This window comes from Bos taurus, chromosome 23, assembly GCF_002263795.3.
Source record: "Bos taurus isolate L1 Dominette 01449 registration number 42190680 breed Hereford chromosome 23, ARS-UCD2.0, whole genome shotgun sequence".
NCBI lineage: Eukaryota > Metazoa > Chordata > Mammalia > Artiodactyla > Bovidae > Bos > Bos taurus.
This window is the reverse complement of record NC_037350.1, coordinates 35,879,903-35,897,586: the sequence shown is the minus strand read 5'-3', so window position 1 is coordinate 35,897,586 and position 17,684 is coordinate 35,879,903.

The window sequence follows — 17,684 nt, the reverse complement described above, 5'->3', positions numbered from 1 at the left end:
TGGAGCCCATGAAAATAAAGTCTATCACTGTTTTCATTGTTTGCCCATCTATTTGCCATGCAGTGATGGGACCAGATGGCATGATCTTAGCTTTTTGTATGTTGAGTTTTAAGCCAGCTTTTCACTGTCCTCTTTCTCTCTCATCAAGGGTCTCTTTAGTTCCTCTTTGCTTTCTACCATTAAAATAGTGTCATCTGCGTATCTGAGGTTATTCATATTTCTCCCAGAAGTCTTGATTCCAGCTTGTGATTCGTCCAGCCCAGCATTTCACATGTGTGCTCTGCGTGTAAGTTGTATCAGCAGGGTGACAATATGAAGCCTTGATGTACTCCTTTCCCAATTTTGAACCAGTTTATTGTTGCATGTCTGGTTCGAACTGTTACTTCTTGACCTGCATACAGGTTTCTCAGGAGACAGCTGAGAAATGTGGCTTGGTATTCCCATCTCCTTAAGAATTTTCTAGTTTGTGGTGATCAACACAAAAGCTATAGCATAGTCAATGAAGCAGAGGTAGCTGTTTTTCTGGAATTCTCTTGCTTTCACTATGATCAGTGGATTTTTGCAATTTTACGTCTGGTTCCTCTTCCTTTTCTAAATACAGCTTGTACATCTGGAAGTTTTCGGTTCATGTATTGCTGAAGCCTAGCTTGAAGGATTATGAAGGTAATTAAGGTTAAATAAGTTCAGCGTGGAACACTGATCCAGTAGGATTAGTGTCTTTATGAGGAGAAACACCAGAGTTTTCTCTTCTGTCTCTGTGTCTTTCCATCTGTTTCTCTTCCCCATGCCCCACCCTGTGAAGCCAAGCTGGGAAGAGAGAGTTCTTACCAAAACCTGACCTTGCTAGCAGCCTGATCCTGGACCTCTAGCCCCCAGAACTGTGAGGAAATAAATTTCTGTTGTTTAATTCACTGAGTCTATTGTATTCTATTACGGCGCTCCAGGTTGACAAATACAGATGCTTAACATTTGTTTTGGAGATTTAAAAAATAAAATTGAAAAGCTATTGCACACTTTAATAATCTCTGAGATTTCCCTAAAACTGACCCTTTCTTTTATTTCTATATTTTGTATGCTGACACCTTCTTTGATCTAGAAAGTGTATTATTTGAAGTTTGGCTGATACAGCCTTGTTTTTTAAAGGATAGTATAGCCCAGTCACTTATATGAAGGTTCCTTCTGGAAATAAACAAGATGTACAGTACTTAGAAATTTGAGGAACATTTCCCTGGAATGCCTATAGGCGTTGTGGGACAGTCTGACAGCTTGGGAAAACAGGTCTCAAAGGGGCTTCAGGCAGTTGTGATCCCTGCTAGGACAGATAGGCGTGGAGACCACATCCTGGTACAAGAGCAGATTTGACACCACCAGGAGCAGGAGCAGACAGGACCCTGCTTAAATACAAGCACGAGCCACTCTGGGATGATCTATTCACCCGAGGTTATCAAAAGCCATCCAGTCCAGGGAAGCCTTATCTCTCCCCATTGCCCTGAGCAGGATTTGGTGCTGTAGTAGCTGGGGTGGGGAAGAAGCCACATCTTCCACTGTGTAAATTTAGATGGATGATTATATTTTCACAGATACAGTTGGAGAGCTAGGTTACTCCCTGCATTTTTGTATTGCTCCTAGAAGTGCTTCTGTGTTCTGCAAACATTTGGAGCTTAAATTAATTCTGAGCCAGAGTGTTTAGGTCCTTCTTTTAAGATAGTTTAATGTTGAGACTCTGCAGATTCTCAGCAATGAGGCTGTCTAAGAGTTTGCAAATTTTTTACTCTACATTGATTAATGCTTCAATTTTAGACACCGAAATGATCAGAAAAGTACAGTTGATCTGTGTGGTTTACCATCACTCTGGGTAAGAATAAACACATGAGGGACTGATCACTACTGTTGATAAAAAGAGAATACTAAGAGAAAAAGGATACTGTAGCTTGGATCTGCTGCTACTGCTGCTGCTAAGTCACTTCGGTCGTGTCTGACTCTGTGCGACCCCATTGACGGCAGCCCACCACGCTCCCCCGTCCCTGGGATTCTCCAGGCAAGAACACTGGAGTGGGTTGCCATTTCCTTCTCCAATGCATGAAAGTGAAAAGTGAAAGGGAAGTCGCTCAGTCGTGTCTGACTCCTAGCGACCCCATGGACTGCAGCCCCCCAGGCCCCTCTGTCCATGGGATTTTCCAGGCAAGAGTACTGGAGTGGGGTGCCATTGCCTTCTCCTTGGATCTGCTAACTCACCTTAATAACCCCATGCATTTCCTTGATACTTTGCCAAAAGCTTTAAAACATTTTTAAAATTTGTGTTTCATAACGACCCTGTGAGATAGACTTGACCTTCCGTGTTGTCATCAAATTATATTAGTGAAGAAGCAACCACTTACAGAGGGTAAATGATATTCCCCCTCGTCCCCTTATTAGCAGATGGAGGTGCCTGGGTGCTAGTACTGTCATCTTTTCACTTCATTATGTCACGTCACACATACACGTGGGCTTTTAGTCTTCATGTGTGTTACAGGGCCCACATCAGTAGCTGTGATGACTCCATGCTTACAGAGGTCATTGCCATTACTAGCAGATTAAAAAAAAATGTGTCTTTTATTGCATGACAACAATGACTCTAGAAAGTTGACTTTATCCACTTGTTCTCGTCTATCTATAAAACATTCACTTTTGAAGTCTTTTGCAATTATCATAGATTACATAGTCACCAATTTACTACCTCAGCAGATGGACAGATATGAACCACTAACAAATCAATAATTTACACTTACAAAAGGAAGAAACAATAATTAAAATAACTTTCATCACTTTTACTGCTCCAAAAGAACAGAAGGAATATAAAATATTAAAATGTGTTTATGAGAAAACTCTTTTCCTATGGGATCTTCAATAAATGTAATTGTCCAATTGAAAAGTAGGCAAGTACTAAAGATTTATAGCAAAAACATACCTAACCCCAAATACCTGAAAATATGTACAAGACTCTTCAGCATAAAATGTAACTAACAAAGCTTTTAGCAGCAAAATAAGATGATTCATGTAGCAGACTTTCAATTATTCAAAAACATGTTTCCGAAGAGTTTATTTTAGGTACTTGATAGTCATGTAACATAGCTGATTAGATGTTTTATCTCCAAGTATAAATAAAAAGTACTCTGCAGATAGAGAAACTGGGATATTTGTACCTTTATCATCCGAAAGGCTTTTCACAGCCTAAGATGAGATAAAAGAGAACTGTTTCTGTTGTTTCATAAAATTATTTTAATACTTTCTTTGTCTTGCAATTTTTTCCTTTTTATTGATGTATATTGGAGTGGAGTCGCTTTACAATGTTGTGTTAGTTTCTGCTGTACATCAAAGTGAATCAGATATATGTATGTAAATATATAGAAAGGTAGATAGATAATAGATGGATGGATAAACTCCATCCGTGGATAATCCTTTTTTGGGGATTTCCTTTCCATTTAGGTCACACATAGCATTAATTAGAGTTCTGTGTGTTATACAGTAAGTTCTCATCATTGTTGTTTAGTCACTAAGTCATGTCGGACTCTTTTGTGACCCCGTGGTCTGTAGCCCACCAGTTTCCTCTGTTCATTTGATTTCCCAGCCGAGAATACTGAAGTGGGTTGCCATTTCCTTCCCCAGGGCACCGTCTCAATCCAGGGAGCAAACTTGTGTCTCCTGAGTCTCCTACACTGCAGATGGATTCTTTACCACTGAGTCACCTGAGAAGCTCCCAAGTTCTCATTCGTTATCTGCAATTTCTTTTTCTTGCAAATGTCAACCAAGAAAGTAAAGGCAATTAGCTACTACGAGCCTGTTTTTAGTTGTAAGATGTCATTTGGCCTAAACCCAGTTGACGAAGTATTGTAGGAGACAACTCTACTGTCACTGTCTGTATTATGGCTTCAGAGTTAAAAGTTTCATCAGAATGACTCATCTTGGCCACACCACATAAGAGACGAGGGAACTAGAAAATGTTTGTTTTTACCTTCTGTAATGGTGATGAATTGGACTCAAGAGACACTTTTGGTCTTATTTTTGACCAAGGTTTTTCAACTTTGGCATGGCTGGCATTTTGAGCTGGATAAGTACTTTTTCTGGGGGCTGACTTGTGCATTATATGTTTAGCAACATCTCTGCTCTCTGCCCACTGGGTACCTCTAGCACCCCAGCCCCATATTAAGACAACCAAAGCCATCTCCAGACGTAAACCAATTATCTATGGAAGACATTCCTTCATTTGAGAACCACTGTCCTATCGTACATAGAACCACTGTCCAATACAGCTGACTTCTAGAGCAGTGATTAGCTAGTTCTTCTAAAGTCTGTAATCCTGAAACTTCTGGCTAAGAGAATATTTCCTAAAATTTCTAATTAGCGCATACTGTTCTGTGATGAACCTTTGTTGTCCATGGTGGCGATGATTTAGAGAAGCACACTTCACCAGATAAGATCTCATCCTACATCTTTCTCTTCCCTAGAAGTTGGCTTTATAAGGTTGTGACATTTTCATGAATATATTTAATCAGGCATTCCCTTCGCTTTTGCCAGTCATCTATTTCCGTCGTTGAGATTACCCCCAGAATTTCAAACATCAAATGGTATTCTATTTCTTATTCATATTCAGGAAGACATACTGGCCAGACATGAATACCTAGGAAGGAGTCTGATTAATTAGACCAAAAGGAAATAAGAGAGAATGAAGCTGAGATCTGGAGTCTAGTTTGGGTTAGAGGACCTATAAAATTAGAGCAGTCATTTACTGCAACATTTACCTTCATTTCTCTGCAGTTTCTTGGATATAACATTATCTTTCATGTAGATGTTTCATGTATTATCAAAGTATTTTTTTCTCTTTCAGCATTGCTGGGTGAGGTTAAGATTTGAAAACTTATGTGCTACATACCAAGAAATATAGAATAATGATGACAAAGAAAGATTTTCAATTCATGTTATTCTCTTAATACATTTCCCTCATTTTTTCTTAATTTTTACACATTCAGTTTTGTCCTTATAAAATGATGTATCTTGGTAGTAAAATGTACATTTTCATTTGTTTCTTTAGATTTTAACATGTATGTAAAGTTATATTTTCATCCCCAGTTTACAGATTGAAAAACAACAGATTGGAGAGATTAAATGTCAAGGATATAGAGGAAGTAATTAGTTAAGTTAGATACTGAAAGGTTTATCATTTCAAGAGGAATCAGGAGGGATGTGAAGAGAGCTGGAAAATGAATCCTTTAACATACATTGCCCATTTTCTATGATGCACAAAATAGTCACCCCTAACCTAGCAATCTCTTCAAGAAAATTAGAGATACCAAGGGAGCATTTCATGCAAAGATGGGCTCGATAAAGGACAGAAACGGTATGGACCTAACAGAAGCAGAAGATATTAAGGAGAGGTGGCAAGAATACACAGAACTGTACAAAAAAGATCTTCATGACCCAGATAACCGTGATGGTGTGGTCACTCACCTAGAGCCAGACATCTTGGAGTGTAAAGTCAAATGGGGCTTAGGAAGCATCACTATGGACAAAGCTAGCGGAGATAATGGCATTCCAACTGAACTATTTTGAATCCTAAAAGATGTTACTGTTAAAATACTGCACTCAATATACCAGCAGGTTTGGAAAACTCAGCAGTGTTTTCAGCAGGCTACAGGACTGGAAAAGGTCAGTTTTCATTCCAATCCCAAAGAAGGGCAGTGCCAAAGAATGTTCAAATTACTGCACAACTGCACTCATTTCCCATGCTAGCAAAGTAATGCTCAGAATTCTCTAAGCTAGTCCATGGGGTCGCTAAGAGTTGGAGACGACTGAGCGACTTTCACTTTTCACTTTCGTGCACTGGAGAAGGAAATGGCAATCTACTCCAGTATTCTTGCCTGGAGAATCCGAGGGACGGGGGAGCCTGGTGGGCTGCCGTCTATGGGGTCGCACAGAGTCGGATACGACTGAAGTGATTTAGCAGCAGCAGCAGCAGCAGCAGCAGCATGCTTCAATAGTATGTAAACTGAGAACCCCAGATGCTCAAACTAGATTTAGAAAAGGCAGAGAAACCAGAGATCAAATTGTCAACATCTGTTGAATCATAGAAAAAGCAAGAAAAATTCCAGAAAAACATCCACTTCTGCTTCATTGACTATGCTAAAGCCTTTGACTGTGTGGCACAACAGACTGTGTAAAATTCTTTAAGAGAAGGAAATACCAGACCACCTTGTCTTCTGTATGCAAGTCAAGAAGCAACAGTTAGAACTGGACATGGAACAGCAGACTGGTTCAAAATTGGGAAAGGAATATGTCAAGGCTGTATATTGTCACCCTGCATATTTAACTTAAACACAGAGTACACCATGAGAAATGCCAGACTGGATGAAGCACAAGCTGGAATCAAGATTGTCAGGAGAAATATCAATAACCTCAGATATGCAGATGACACCACCCTTATGGCAGAAAGCAAAGAGGAACTAAAGAACATCTTGATGAAAATGAAAGAGGAGAGTGAAAAATCTGGCTTAAAACTCAACATTCAAAAAATGAAGATCATGGCATCCAGTCCCATCACTTCATAGCAAATAGATGGGGAAACAATAGAAACAGTGACTGACTTTATTTTAGGATCCAAAATCACTGCAAATGGAGAATGAAGACATTAAAAGATGCTTGCTCCTTGGAAGAAAAGCCATGACCAACCTAGATAGCATATTAAAAAGCAGAGACATCACTTGGCTGACAAAGGTCCATCTAGTCAAAGCTATGGTTTTTCCAGCAATCATGTATGGATGTGAGAGTTGGACTATAAAGAAAGCTGAGTGCCGAAGAATTGATGCTTCTGAACTGTGGTGTTCGAAAAGACTCTTGAGAGTCCCTTGGATTGCAAGAAGATCAAACAAGTCCATCCTGAAGGAAATCAGTCCTGAATATTCTTTGGAAGGACTGATGATGAAGCTGAAGCTCCAGTACTTTGGCCACCAGGTGCGTAAAGCCGATTCGTTAAAAAAGACCCTGATGCTGGGAAAGATTGAAGACAGGAGGAGAAGGGGATGACAGAGGGCGAGGTGGTTGGGTGGCATCACCTACTTGATGGACGTGAATTTGAGCAAGCTCCGGGAGCTGGTAAAGGACTGGGATGCCTGGCATGCATGTCCACGGGGTTGCAAAGAGTCAGACATGTCTGAGTGACTGAAAAACAACCTTAGGGAGTTTATTCTGATGAAGAGACAATAGTTTTCAAGGACAAACAGACACACAGACACACACACACCCTGGTTTATGAAGCAGTAGAACAAAATTCTAGACAGTCATGTCCACTTTCCTCAAGAACAGGGGTGCACAAAGTGTTATTAACTTATGATAGCTTTAATTCTCTGACCTCAAGCCACTCTAGGGCCAAGGTGACAAAAATTCATCTTTCATGGCTCAAAATTTCCATTTGCCTTTTAGAGATTCCCTGAATGAAATGACTGTAGTGAATATAAACCAAGTTGTGATGACTTTCTTTAATTTTTAAGTCTGTGCATCTAAAGCAGCCTGTGACCTTTAGTTTCAATTTTACCACATGTTCTCAGAGTAAATTGACAGGTGAGGTGATTTAAAAAAAATTATGTCTTTCTATGGCATTCACCTTTTCTGTAGTTGCTCCTGCTACACTTATGCTTTAGCATCTTTCTAACTAAATGCTCTTAGGGGACTTAGAAATCTCAACAAAGACTAACATCACTTAAAAACTATCCCCCTAATTGCCTTAGCTTTGCAATACTAGATTTTGAATCAAATGAATCAAGTATGAGCGATTCATTTGATTCAAAATCTAGTGTTGCAAAGCTAAGCAATTAGGAAAATGGTATATGATGAAACTATATGATGCTATATAGGCTCATATTTCATTCATGAGATTCAAAATACAGTATCATACTTGATTTACGTGCTTGTCAGGATTTTGTTCACTCATGCTCAGCATCCAGTTTTTTCCCCCAGACAGTGAAAATCTGAGTTGTTGCAAACAGTTCCATGTGGTAAAGAAGTTAATGCTGCCCCAAATGTCCCTCCTCTTCTGGAAATTTAAGCGTAGGAGAATCTGCCCTAAGAACTGACAACTTAATCTTAAAATTTAAAAGTGTTGCCCTTTTTGTAGATAGCCAGGAAAAGAGTAATCTAAAAAAGCGTAGGTTGTGTTTATTCAGTGGGGGCCAACTAATTTATTTGACTCCAAAGTACCTGTGTCTCTGTAAAATTTCTTGTGTGCATTCTTGCTGCTTCACAGCCCCATGTTTCTTATTAAAGGGATGTTGCAATATCTAAATAACCCTAAAGGCATATTTTATGTAAGAAATCATGGCTATCTTTCTTTCCCATATGTCACCCCCTTTCCACCTTAAATTTTGTATGTGCTCTTTTGCAAATTTTTCTCTTTATCAAAACCTGCCCTTACTTTAGAGCAGTCAAGAAGGTCAGTAAAAATGGACTTGTCTGTTTCTACTTAAAAAATTCATTCATTGCCATTTTTGGCCTGAGGGTTTAGGATTAAACCTGAAGATTGATTTCTGTCAAAAGCTGCATAAATAGATCAAATGATGGTCAATGCTTCATGATATTTTTAGTACCTGAAACTAATAGACAGTTTTGCCTTTTTTTCCCCTAAATGACTCTAATTGTTAATACTAAGGAATATCATATTGGATTTCATATTTAAGTAGGAATGGAGCTTGCATATTCTTTATATTTTCTTTTGTTCATCATTTTTAAAGTTTGGAATAATATTTTTGTCCTGTCCTTAATGATGTAAAAATATTTAAAATACTTCACATAACTTGAAGGTTGTCTGCCACTGGATATAGTGGGAATATTGAAGAGCTAAAGAAATTAAATTTTTAAATCATCAGAATAAATGGATCAAAAGGATGTTTCAACTTAGATTAGTAATGATTTTTTTATTATTATTTTTTGATTTAAATATAGTTGACTTACAAAATTAGTTTCAGGTGTACAATGTAGTGATTAGATTTTTTAAAGTTATGCACCATACAAAATTATTATATTATTGCTATAGTCCCTGTGCTGTGTGTTACATCCTTGTGACTTATTTACTTTATACTGAAATATGTTTGGAGTTTGTACCTCCAGATCCCCTTCACCAATTTTGCTCATTCCCCCAACCCCTCCTCTCTGGCAACTATTGGTTTGTTCTCTGCGTCTGTGAATCTGTTTCTGTTTTGCTATATTTGTTCTATATGTTTTCACTTATATGTGCAGTGATGGTTTTAGTAAAGTTAAATTTGGAAATGACTACAGGCATACTGTTTATGGATTTATAAATTTCAAAACTTGGACTAAAAAGATCAGACAGGAAATCGAATCTGGAATCTGTTCATTGTGGTGCCTAATTAGCAAGTTAGGGACCCACCCACGAGCACCATGACAGGTCTGAGGCCAACCATAGAAGGCCAGAAGTGGGCAGTGGCCTAGTTCCTGGAAGTCTGTCCCTTCTCCCAAATAGTTAGAATAATCCTCCCACTCTTTATCCTATGACATTACCCAGACCATAAAAACTAACCAGTCCGTATATCGGAGCCTCTCACCTTCTGAGATGGCCCACTGTGTGCATTGTGTTTCTCTCTAAGTAAATCCAGTTCTTAACTTAAAGAAAAATCAGATATGTGTTGTTTGAGTTTGTTCTTTTTTTTGCCTTTTTTACATTTTTTGTTATTGTCGATTTACAATGTTGTTTCAGGTGTGCAGCACAGTGAATCAGTTACCCATAAACATATCCAGTCTTTTTTTAGATTTTTTTCCTATATAGCATTGCAGAGTATTGAGTAGAGTTCCCTGTGTTGTTTCTGATTTGAAAAATCAGAAAATATAAAGGGTACACTGGAGAAACGATGAATGTGATGGGACTTTCTTGAATTACACTGTTTTCAGAATAAACAGAAGTAATTATTTGATTACATCCTGCTATTTACATTGCCTTCTTTTTTGTTAAGACATACATCGCTTAACTCTTTGTTCAGTTCAGTTCAGTTCAGTTGCTCAGTCATGTCCGACTGCGACCCCATGATTTGCAGCACTCCAGGCCTCCCTGTCCATCACCAACTCCCGGAGTTTACTCAAACTCATGTCCATCGAGTCGGTGATGCCATCCAGCCATCTCATCCTCCTGCCCCCAATCCCTCCCAGCATCAGAGTCTTTTCCAATGAGTCAACTCATCGAATGAGGTGGCCAAAGTACTGGAGTTTCAGCTTTAGCATCATTCCTTCCAAAGAACACCCAGGACTGATCCTTAGGATGGACTGGTTGGATCTCCTTGCAGTCCAAGGAACTCTCAAGAGTCTTCTCCAACACCACAGTTCAAAAGCATCAATTCTTTGGCGCTCAGCTTTCTTCACAGTCCAACTCTCACATCCATACAGGACCACTGGAAAAACCATAGCCTTGACTAGATAGACCTTTGTTGGCAAAGTAATGTCTCTGCTTTGGAATATGCTATCTAGGTTGGTCTTTGTTAGGGCTTTGCAAATCATTACCTTTCCTAAATAACTCTAGAACCCAAGTTCTTAATCTCAACAGTGTCTTGAGGGCATTTGCTCCTTCAATAAGAAAGCAGTAGTAGTAGCATTTGAAAATTTCCTCTGTAATTCCTTTTTTTTTTTTCTCACTGACAGAATATTCATATCTTCTGATCTGGATCCCTGAGTTCTTTGTGTTACTTATTCTATGAGTTTCTTATCACGTTTGTTTTGAAGCATCTATACTTCTGGATTTCCTTGGTAGTTCAGCTGGTAAAGAATTCTCCTGCAATACCAGAGACCTGGATTTGATCCCTGGGTTGGCGAGGTCCCCTGGAGAAGGTATGGCAAACCACTCCAGTATTCTTGCCTGGAGAATCTCCGTGGACAGAGGTGTCTGGTGGGCTACAGTCCATGGGGTTGCAAAGAGTTGGACACGACTGAATGCCTAAGCACAGCACAGCACATACTTTTGGACAAGTATAATGCCTGATATAAAAACAACGCCAGACCCAAGGGTGATGTGGCTAGAGACTTCACAGAGTCTCTTCTTAAGATTAAATTTTTTTCCAGTAAAAGCATCACATATTTGGCTGTATGCTAATGTTATGTGGGGCAGATAATTACCTTGTAAACCATTCTTCATCAGATATAGTGTGCATGTATTCCTTGTCTATTGGCAAGTGGATTTGAAGCGTGCCTACTTCCAGTGAGAGAGAGAGGGAAAGAGAGAGATTGTGTAATAGGAAATGGGACTCTGAGCCATGTCTTTTCCAGGGATAATTTAAAATTTTATAATTAGTCTGGGTACCACCAAACAGAACAGGAAGCTATAGCAATAGACCTGGGTCCTTGAGGCTCCCTGGTCTGATGTATTTCATTTCTTTAATTGTTCCATTGTGGTGAGACAGTGGAGGTTCAGAGGAGGGGCTGAAACCATCGAGAGTAGTCAGAGTGCTTGGGAAGTCAGGGCAACAAATCTCTCCCTAATTCTAATAAAATGAGCAACAAAACAAACTTTATTTAAAAAGCTAGCAAAATTGCACGTCTGTCAAAGGTGAAAGGAGGTATGAACATGTTACTCTTTTCATGGTTCAGAGCTGGGAATCAATAGATACAGTCAAGCTGATTTTTGAAAAAGAAAAGATGTCAATGAATGATGTAAAGTTATCATCACAATCACTGGAAAATCAAGAACAGATTATAAACCTTTTAGTTTCTCAGAAAAAAAGGAACCATCACGCACACACACACACACAAACACACTGGCACACACAAAATATATTTTCCATTTGACAAAAGATAGAAAAATAAGCCAAAAACCCCATAAAATTAGAGATCAGAATAGAATCAAACAGAATACCTTATGGGATACATTTACATATTAAAGGAAAAAAGAGCATGAATTTAGGGGTTGACTTTGGCCTCTCCCCCTAGAGGACATTCACCTGTGTTTGGACATTTCTGATTGTTGTAACTGAAGATGGCAGTGCTCCTGGCATCTACTGGATGGAGGCCAGAGATGCTACTAAATATCCCACAACACACCACAAACCCCCCAAATCAAATCAGTATGCCATCCAACATGTCAGTAGCTCCAATGTTGAGAAACCTAACATTAAGATCTAAAATGAAATGGCTATGAAAAGTGAAAATGTAAGTACAAAAAAGCCACAGCAAGCAAGTTATTTAAAATTGCTGGACAGCATTCCCAGTGCTATACAGTGGGTTCTTGTTGGTTATTTTAAATATAGCAATGTGTATTTGTCAATCTCAAGCTTCTTATACTTTTGTCATACCTTGACACTTCTTTATATTAAAGTTCTGTTTGATCCACAAAAATAAAAATAAATGAAAATAAAATTGCTGGAAAATAAACTTACTAACAGGCAAGGTTAAATGTAAGGCAAAACATGTTACAGCAAAGGGGCATACTTTGAGATGTTTTGAGTACAGTCTACAATGGAGACAAAGTTATCAACTGTCTTTATGCATTTAATGGCAGGATCTATACCCATGGCTGATTCATGTAAAGGTATGGCAAAAACCACTACAATATTGTAAAGTAATTAGCCTCCAATTAAAATAAATAAATAAATAATAAATAAAAGCATATACTAAGAAAGTGTGAGGGAAATGAATAAAGATTTAAGAGCAGGAGTTGATATGTGTGTATGTATTTCAAACAGCTGTGAAACATATATGATAAATGACATTATACTTGGCCATAATGAAAATGTTACAGTTTTCTAAAAGTTAGAACGCAGGACAGAATATATAAGTAGTTGAGGGCTTTTTGTTTTGTTTTGTTTTTCCTTACTAGTCACCTGTGATTTTAAACTGCTGAGTCTAAATAATTCTGAATCTAAATAACCTGAGTCCTTTGCAATGTCAAACCTTTACTTGGCACTCAGTCCTGCCACTGGCATTCTCCCCATTGGCTGACACATTCAGTGTCATGGCTTTACCTGTCATTTCCATAAAGATGATCCAAACTCTATTTTTCTTTTCCTGACTCTCTTCTGAGCTGCCATCTACTTGTTAGACATTTCAACTTATATGTCTTCAATCAAGATATGCTGAATTATTAAAAGAAAATCTTTAACGACCCATCTTTTAAACGACTCTCTTCTCAGTCACCTATACTTAACATCTCAGGGTTGTGTTTCTTTCCTTTTCTTTCTCTTTCCTGTCTCTCTTGACTCACACTCAACCAGTTGGTATGTTGCAATTCTTCCTCTCTAACATCCATAGCATTTTCTTTTCTCCTCTCTCTAGGTCATCTTGACCTGAATATTTATAATAGCTTCTCTTCCATTTTCTCCTGATTATGTCCATTTCAATTTCAATCTGTTTATTCATCAGGAAGACTAATCATCCTGAAGGACAACTTCCAAACAATCTGTAATTTGTCTAAATCATCGTATTTGACCCATAGAGTTCATCTAATCAAATATCTCATTTTGCAGGTGAAGAAAATGTATTGACCATATGTAGTTATTAACAGAACTGGCACAGGAACCCTATTTTTTTGTCATACCATTAATATTTTTTCCTTCTATAATCATACCTGTACCCACTGAAATTCTTATGCAGCTGATGGTGAGTCTTGCTGAGGAGATATGAGGAGATATGACATTGAAGGCAAATTAAGAACACATTACTTCAAGGGAAAATGCCAAGGTAACTGGGTTCCCAAAGAGAGAGGAGAGAGAAATAGCATGTTGTAAACCCTTTGGAGTCACTAAGGAAATGTTACCACTGCCAAGGAGAATTTGAGAATGATTCTAAATTATATTGTAAAACAATCCATTTGTTTGAATATGTCTTAATGAGTTATGTAGATAAGGGATGAAAAGCTAGTGATTTTATTTCTTCTTCAAATTGGTCTTTGGTTTATCTGCCATTTTGGTCTCTTATTCTTTTATTAATGCAAGTCTTGCATATGTCACAAAACCTTCATTTAACTTTTTCATTTGACAACTCTACATCATTAGTACAGTGAAAGTCAGAGAATTCTTGTAGATTAAAAAAAAATAGAAGGTTATCTGTCGGCCACTTGACAGAAGCAATATTATTATTACCATTATAGGTGATGTGGCATTTGAATGTCCTCTTTTTCACTGGCCATTTTGTACTCATATCTTATAAATTAACTTAGTAGAAGAAAAATAGGATATTTCTTCCAGAAAGGGGTTTCACTTCATAGAGAAAGACAGAAAATGAGTATAAGCTATACGTTTCTTTTAGTAACTGCAGAATAACAGCTCGACTTTACTTTCAGCAGTACCTGACAAAAGGGATCATGTTCATTTGGATAAATAGAAAATCATGGATGCAGATGTGGGCAACAGCTATGAAATTGTGAAAATGTTTTCAAGTTCGGTGTATATGAAGTGTTCTCATTCTAGGTCCCATTAAGCGTATAGAAACATGTATTTTATCATTTAAGAACATTTTTTGAAGATAATTCTATGAAATAACTACATCTTCCCAACACTTGTGTGCATAAGTGAAGTTTAAAAAATTAAATAAGGTTCATATGGGTCCATCTAAAGAGAACTTTAATCTCAGATATCCAGACATTTTGCTCTTGTTATTTTTTTTCAAGGCATCTCAAGAAGTACAGTCCTTTGTCATGGAGGGGGCACTGGTTTGGGGACCTCAGTGGATACAAGATCCACAGGTGGTCACATCCCTGTGTAAAATGTCATCGAAATAGAATTGGCCCTGCAAATCTGCAGAGTCTGCATCCCCAGCTATGGAGGGCCGATTGAATTTGTTGCATGTGCTTGTCCAGACCTGTATCTTATTTTTGTGCAGAAACTTTAAAATTTTTGTTTACTTTACACATGAGCAAGTTAAATAGTTAAAACAGCCAATCAAATTGCTTGGTGGGCTTTGTAGCTTCTAAGCAACTGTTAGTGAAATCATTAATAATTTTGACTTTTCAAATACCTTGATTACCCAAACTATGATGATTAAAAGAGTGAAACCACCTTTTTTTCTTCCAAGGAACAAGAGTCTTTTAATTTCATGGCTGCCGTCACCATCTGCAGTGATTTTAGAGCCCCCCAAAATAAAGTCTGTCACTGTTTTCATTTTTCCCTATCTATTTGCCATGAAGTGATGGGACCAGATGCCATGATCTTAGTTTTCTGAATGCTGAGTTTTATGACCAACCTAGACAGCATATTAAAAAGCAGAAACATTGCTTTGCCAACAAAGGTCCATTTAGTCAAAGCTGTGGTTTTTCCAGTAGTCATGTATGGATGTGAGAGTTGGACTATAAAGAAAGCTGAGCGCCAAAGAATTGATAGTTTTGAACTGTGGTGTTGCAGAAGACTCTTGAGAGTCCCTTGGACAGCAAGGAAATCCAACCAGTCCATCCTAAAGGAAATCAGTCCTGAATATTCATTGGAAGGACTGTTGCTGAAGCTGAAACTCCAATACTTTGGCCACCTAATGTGAAGAATGACTCGTTGGGAAAGACCCTGATGCTGGGAAAGATTGAAGGCAGGAGGAGAAGGGGACGACAGAGGATGAGATGGTTGGATGGCATCACCAACTCAGTGGACTGAGTTTGAGTAAGCTCCAGGAGTTGGTGATGAACAGGGAGGTCTGGCGTGCTGCAGTCCATAGGGTCGCAAGGAGTCAGACACGACTGAGTGACTGAACTCACTCACTCACTCACCAGCTTTTTTAGTGCTCTGATCAACATCCTATAGTATACACCCATAGGGTAGATTTTATCAATGTTATTTGACTATTTTAATGTTAAAAATTCAGTAAGACACTTTCATTCACTGTATTTAGGGGGTGAGCCTTTGATGCTTGTGCATGTCTGTTCTGAATTACTCAGATAATTGTCATCGTCTGACTGTGTACCACAAGAATATATTACATGAAAAATGTATTTTAATTCCTCACCAGTGTTTTAAAGTTTTTAGAAAAATGTGTCTTTAAAAGTAATGTAGCATTTTCATCATATGGAAGCATTTCTAGCAACACAACTCAAAACCATAAACATGGTGCTTTTGGAGCTTTCAGTGACTCTGCAGAAAAATCAAAGATATGAAAAGAGAAATAAGGTAGCTTTTGATGGATTTAAAATTTTATATAACATGTACGCAAAATAAAAGATGAAAACTTAGATCTAGATAACATCTAATCACCCCAGGCCCATATCCAGTGATAACCACTGCTTCCTTTAAAGGTTAATTAAATTATAAACGCATACCTGCAGAATATTTGTGTGTTTAAAAAATTCATTAAAAGTGGAATATACCTTCCTATTTGGCCAATTCCTTTATGAATATATTTGCATTTAATAATAGCAGCCCACCTTTAGAGCTTTTTTGCTTATTTTCTCTGCCTTTATCCTAAGCAGCCAGATTTCTAAGGTTAAGACCAAAGGCTTTGTGAAAATGTCACGTTTGTCCTCATCAAAAAAAAACCAAAAAAACAAACTGCAAAGTCTTTTCTTGAAGTTTACATCACTGTCATTCCAAGCATAGGAAATTTCATCATCCCAAATATAAATCAAAAATATTTTTATAATGTTATGAAAGAATTTATATATATTCTTCATTTTGGCTGACACATTTTAGCACAGGTCACAAAAAATGACAATCAAACTGTTTTACTTTCATTACAAACACAAATTACAAGTGTACATCTTAAGCCTTATTTTTTAGAAATGGTTATGTCAGACCAAACTCCAACATTCAGGATGAAAAAATATGCTTATTCTTTGGACCACGTTGTTTGTGATTCTTAAGAAATAGACTTATGAATAAATCATTGAACACAAAAGAGGAATTTTGAATTATACTGTCGATCCATTTCTGGCTTACTGAGTCTGTAGCCTCACTGCCTTCATGGTCACCAGCATACCCAAATGCCCATCTATCAATGAGAGGGATGTCAACAGGTCATTAAAAGAAAACTGTGGAATGGAAAATTCTGTCATACTCACCTTGGAAAACATAATCTATGATAATCATTATATTCTTGTGCTGATGCTATGTTTATTTCATAAATTATTCTCCAAAGGATCTTAGATATCTACCTATAATTAATATTTCTTTACAACTAGCAGTACATTTTCCCATATTCTACTTCAGGGATTGGCAAACAATGATTTCTCCTTTATTTCCCCAAACTGTTTCTGTAACATTGTCTTATAACCTGAGATACAAGCCATAAAATGGAAAGAATATCAGAAATGTTATTTTTTGTCATTCTGGTCTAGATAGGGGGTTGGCAAACATTTTCTTAAAGATCATGATTGTAAATACATTAGGCTCTGCTAGCCAAGAGGCAGTATGAAGGATGCTATGTAGGTACTTACAAATCGATTTTAAAATGTAAATGATATTCTTAGCTCAATGAGCAGTACAAAAACAGCTTGTTCTGTTGGAGTTGGTATGCAAGCTATAGTTTGTCAACCTCTGGCCTAGATCATTAGACAGTTCAGTTCAATTCAGTCGCTCAGTTGTGTCTGACTCTTTGCGACCCCATGAATCGCAGCACGCCAGGCCTCCCTGTCCATCACCAACTCCCGGAGTTCACTCAGACTCACGTCCATCGAGTCAGTAATGCCATCCAGCCATTTCATCCTCTGTCGTCCCCTTCTCCACCTGCCCCCAATCCCTCCCAGCATCAGA